This window comes from Bos taurus, chromosome 27 (assembly GCF_002263795.3).
Source record: "Bos taurus isolate L1 Dominette 01449 registration number 42190680 breed Hereford chromosome 27, ARS-UCD2.0, whole genome shotgun sequence".
NCBI lineage: Eukaryota > Metazoa > Chordata > Mammalia > Artiodactyla > Bovidae > Bos > Bos taurus.
In genome coordinates this window covers 24998288-25004120 of record NC_037354.1, presented here as the reverse complement: position 1 = coordinate 25004120, position 5833 = coordinate 24998288, and positions in this window count along the sequence as shown.

The following is a 5833-nucleotide window of genomic DNA, read 5'->3' as shown; positions in this document are numbered from 1 at the left end:
ATAACATATACTGTTTTGATATTTTAATATGTATAATAATTTAGTCTAGTAATTTAATATATTATGTATAATAATTTACATTAAAATAGATTATGCTATGCTATGCTATGCTAAGTCACTTCAGTCGTGTTCAACTCTGTGCGACCCCATAGGCAGCAGCCCACCAGGCTCCCCCGTCCCTGGGATTCTCCAGGCAAGAACACTGGAGTGGGTTGCCATTTCCTTCTCCAATGCATGAAAGTGAAAAGTGAAAGTGAAGTCACTCAGTCATGTCCGACTCTTAGCGACCCCATGGATTGCAGCCTAACAGGTTCCTCCATCCATGGGATTTTCCAAGCAAGAGTACTGGAGTGGGGTGCCATTGCCTTCTCCGAAAATAGATTATAAACCACAGCAAATAGTTTGCTTAGCGTTCCACAGCTGTTAAGTGGCAGAGCTTGAATTCAAATCCAGATGAGTGAATCTTCAAAGCCTCCACTCCTTCTACCATGCCAGTCTCTGTCTCCAAGAATCTGAAATCTGAATCTTCTCATGTGATGGGGAAAACTTTAGATGTCCCTATGTAGAGTTGCTTGCTCTTTCCCATATATTGGCATAACACTTTCTAGATACCAGGTCAGGCCTGGAGAATGGCTGTGAAAGGTTGTTTTTTGTTGGTTTTTTTTTTTTTTTAGAATTGCCAAGTGTCATTGGATGAAAACAGCACATTGGCAGTTGATTTGGTAATAGATCAATGAAAGGGCACAGACCTGTCAAAGCTGTGGATAAAGCCTCATTAGCGGTCAACTGTAAAATCCCATTCCATCACACATATCTCCCCATTGTTGTATTAATATGTCAGACCTGTCAGTACCTATTTGCAATCTCTGCTACCTCCAGCTGACCAGCAACTAGCTGATACTTTGTTTATCCATCGCTCACCACCTTATTACCCAGCTGTGCCCTCTCACCTCACATGTTGTAATGTACCCGGTAAAGTTGCTCCCCTTCTGTTATGATTATGGCTGTGGAGGCTGAAAGAAGGTAGAACTGGCTCAGTGGCAGAAGAGAACATGAGCTTTGTGTCAAAAGTTTTGCAGTCCAAGGAAGAGAACAAATGCCTTTTTCATAGAAACTCAGCTAAAATTCAAAATGAACCTCACTGTATTTTTCTCTGCCCTGACCTGCCATACCAATGCTTTTTATGGTGGAGAGCATTAATCCATTAATGGTCTTTATCCATTCCTCATTCTTCCTTGGTAGAAAATCGTTCAGTGATACCAGGCTCATGGCTGTCCAGAATAATGTTTTTCATACTCTCTGGAAAAGCACTCTATTGATGCAGTTGCCTCCCACAGGAGTGAAGGTTAACAACAATTCTGAAACTGCTATACATGTGTACCAGAATTGAACAGTTAAGTAAATAGACATGGATGGTGAGAAATAGTTTTTCCTCTGTTGTAGCAAGGGAAGTTGGCTATAATGATCTATGTGGTAATGGTTTGAGGTGAAAGTATCTATATGATTTCAGGTTTAGATTAATATACATACAAATAGTTATGTATAGAAATACTGAAGGATATGTGTCAATACATGAGTTAGTATACATACATATAGTTCCTCTTTCAGCTGAGAAGCAAAAACACTCCAGTAGCAATGAGCACATTTATCACCCAGATCTTGATTTCTAATACCATCCTCCAATAAAAGGAACTGGGGCATCTTAAGAAATGTCTCATCCTAAGACTGTGGCAGAAAATATGCAAGATGAACTTGGAGCATCTTATAGAGCCAGAAACTGAAGAAGTGCTGAAGAAAAACCACAATGAAGGGCCATGTCAAAGAAACAAGGAGCCAACTGAAAGGTTCCCTGTGGTCAGAGCTGGAAAACTTGAGCAAGAAATTTAAAAGTGTTTACATCAACAGAGGAATGGATAAAGAAGATGTGGTACATATATACAATAGAATGCTACTCAATCATAAAAAGGAATGAAACTGTATCATTTATAGAGATGTGGATGGACATAGAGACTATCATATAGAGTGAAGTAAGTCCAAAAGAAGAAAATCAGATATTGTATATTAACCATATATGTTGAATCTAGAAAAATGGTATAGATCATCTTATTTGCAAGGTAGAACTAGAGACACAGAGAGCAAACATCGATGCCAAAGGGGAAGGGGGACGGGTAGGATGAACTGGGAGATTGGGATTAACATAGACACACTACTATGCATAAAACTGATGACTAATGAGAACCTACCGTACAGCACAGGGAACTCTACTTGGTGCTCCGTGATGACCCACGTGGTAAGCAAATCCAAAAAAGAGGGGAGACATGTATGTATACATATGGCCGATTCACTTTGCTGTTTAGTGGAAACTGACACAGCAGTATAAAGCAACTACACTCCAATTTTTTTTTTTAATTTAAAAGTATTGGATTATAACTAAAAGTGTATTTAAAAAAAAAACCATTAGTCTGTACAAATACAGAAAATGACTGAATAAATAGGATCTTCAAATAATTTATGTAGATAATCCACCCTCAAGGAGATGGATCATAACTCCCTACTCCTTAAGTGTGAACTATGCATTGTGACTTCCTTGTGAAGGCTACAGAATGGAAAAGTGGGAAAAGAGGGCAAATTGTAAAGTTACCATAGTGGAATCTGACAAATGTTACCTCAGCCAAGAGATTAAGGGTAACATTAGTAATGATAACCCATGCTGATAGTTTATGTTCTTGACATGATATGATGAAAATGGCATTCTACTACCTCTGGGATCTTCCTCTTAAGAACACTTAGCCCCAGGGGAATTCCTTGGTGGTCCAGTGGCTAAGACTCCATGATCATAATGCAGGGGGCCTGGGTTCAATCCCTAGTTGGGGAACTAGATCCCACATGCCACAACAAAGATCAGAGATACTGCATGCCACAACTAAGACCCAGAGAAGCCAAATAAATGAAAATATATTTTTTAAAATGTCCTTAAAAAAAGAACACTTAACCCCAGTCTAATGAGAAAAATAAGAATTAGGCAAATCTCAATGGAGGGACGTTCTATTTATTCCTCAAAACTGTCAAGTTCACCAAAAAGAAAGTCTGAGAATCTGTCACTGTCAACAGAAGCCTAAGAAGATATGATGATTAAATGTATCCAGGACAAGGTCTTAGAACAGAAAAAAGACAGTAGGAAAAACTAAGGAAATATGAAAAATAGGGATGATAGTTATTAATAATATGTCAATATTGTCATGATAGTATTTCATTACACTAATTGTAACAATTATACTAATGTAAAACAGTAATAGGGAAGACTGGGTGTGGGATACATAGAAACTCTCTGTACTCTTTGTAATTTTTCTGTAAATATAAAACTCCTGGGCTTCCCTGGTGGGTCAAAAAAAGTGGTTAAAAAAAAAAAAAAATCCATCTGCCAATGGAGGAGACTAGGTTCGATCCCTGAGAAGATCTTCCCTGGGAAGACCCCACATGCCACAGAGCAGCTGAGCCTGTGTGCCACAACCATGGAGCCTGTGCTCTGGAGCCCAGGAGCCACAGTTACTGAAGCCCAAGCGCCCTAGAGCCTGTGCTCCACAACAGGAGAGTGAGAGTGAAAGTTCACGTCATTCAGTCCTGTCTGACTCTGCGACCCCGCGGACTGTCCATGGAATTCTCCAGGCCAGAATACTGGAGTACGTAGCCTTTCCCTTGCTCCAGGGGATCTTCCCAACACAGGCATTGAACTGGGGCCTCCCACATTGCAGGCGGATTCTTTACTAGCTGAGCTATCAGGGAAGCCCACAACAAGAGAAGCCATTGCAATGAGAAGCCCATGCACCACAACCAAGAGTAGCCCCTCGTTCTTGGCAACTAGAGAAGCCTGCATGTAGTAATGAAGACTCAGCACAGCCAAAATAAATAAAAATTTAAAAACTGCTCTAAAACAAACTGTTTATTTTTAAGATAATGATACATGAAAAGTACTTGGTACATTGTAAGCGTTCAGTATGTGTGTGTTGACCTGTTGTTTCGTCGCTCAATTGTGTCTGACTCTTTGCTACCCCCATGGACTGCTCTCGCCAGGCTTCCCTGTCCTTACTAGCTCCTGGAGTTTGCTCAAATTCATGTCCCTTGAGTTGGTGATGCCATCCAACCATCTCATCCTTTGTTGCCCTCAATCTTTCTCAGCATCAGGGTCTTTTCCAGTGAGTTGGCTCTTGGGATCAGGTGGCCAAAGACTGGAGCTTCAGCATCAGCCCTTCCAATGAATATTCAGCATTAATTTCCTTTAGGATTGACTGGTTTCATCTCCTTGCAGTCCAAGGGAATCTTGAGAGTCTTCTCTAGTACCACAATTCAAGAGCATTTTGGGGCTCAGCCTTCTCTGTTGTCCAACTCTCATTTCCCTACATGACTACTGGAAAAACCATAGTTTTGACTATGTAGACTTACTGGTAATGTGATGTCTCTGCTCTTTGATATACTGTCTCGGTTTGTCATAGCTTTTCTCCCAAAGAGCAAGAGTCTTTTCATTTCATGGCTGCAGTCACCATCTGCAGTGATTTGGGAGTGATAGCTTATGGTGAACAGTGTCAGATTTGTGATCTCTGAAGATTTAGCTTCAGGACCAGGGACCAGGCTTGATCACTCAAGAGCTTTTGAGTAGCAGAGTTTTATTAAAATATGAAGAGGGACAGAGAAAGCTTCTGACATCGACATCAGAAGGGGGACAGAGGGTGCCCCCCTCGCTAGAGTTAGCAAGGGAGTTATATACTTTTTTAATTAGTTCTTACAATAAATCAAAAGAATGTCTCAATTTTGTAAAGATCTTAACTAGACCCACTCCTATAATTTACATTCTAAGATAACAGGATTAGTTAGAAGGTTTTTAGGAAGGAGAAACTGTCCTCAAGCAGGATACATTGTTTTATAATCCTTGCTGCTGCTGCTGCTGCTGCTGCTAAGTTGCTTCAGTCCTGTCTGACTCTGTCCAACCACATAGATGGCAGCCTACCAGGCTCCCCTGTCCTTGGCATTCTCAAGGCAAGAACACTGGAGTGGGTTGCCATTTCCTTTTCCAATGCATGAAAGTGAAAAGTGAAAGTGAAGTCGCTCAGTCGTGTCTGACTCTTAGCGACCCCATGGACTGTAGCCCATCAAGCTCCTCCATCCATGGGATTTTCCAGGCAAGAGTACGGGAGTCGGATGCCATTGCCTTTGTACAGAGTTTAAACTGAGTAGTTTGTTGTGTAATCATCAGTTCTGGGATTAAAGAAAAAAACATTTTATGTGACTAAGACAAAGGAATGTAGAGAACAAAAAAAAGACACATTTGTCCTTTTCTCCTTCTTGAGAGCCCTAGACCCCTCTCTCCTCCTCAGGGACCCCAGACTTTCTATCAACCTGCCTAGGAATTGACTCTCTCAGGAGCCCAAGAAAATAAAGTCTGTCATTGTTTCCATTTTTTCCCCATCTATTTACCATGAAGTGATGGGACCAGATGCCTTGATATGAGTTCTTTGAAAGTTGAGTTTTAAGCCAGCTCTTTCACTCTCCTCTTTCATCTTCATCTAGAGCCTCTTTATTTCCTCCTCACTTTCTGCCATTAGGGTGGTGTCATCTGCATATCTGATGTTATTGTTAGTGTTGACCTGATCTTGTTAGTGTTATTAGTATTAGTATTGTTTGTGCTGACCTGAGCTTGTTGTATTGTTGGTACAGTTCCCCAAACTGAGGGAACAAATATCTTCCCTGCCATGGGAACTCTGTATAGTGAGACAGCATTTTTGGAATTTCTCCAAATTCCTGCAGAGTTAGTTCTTCTCCTGAGAGGGTGTATAGAACA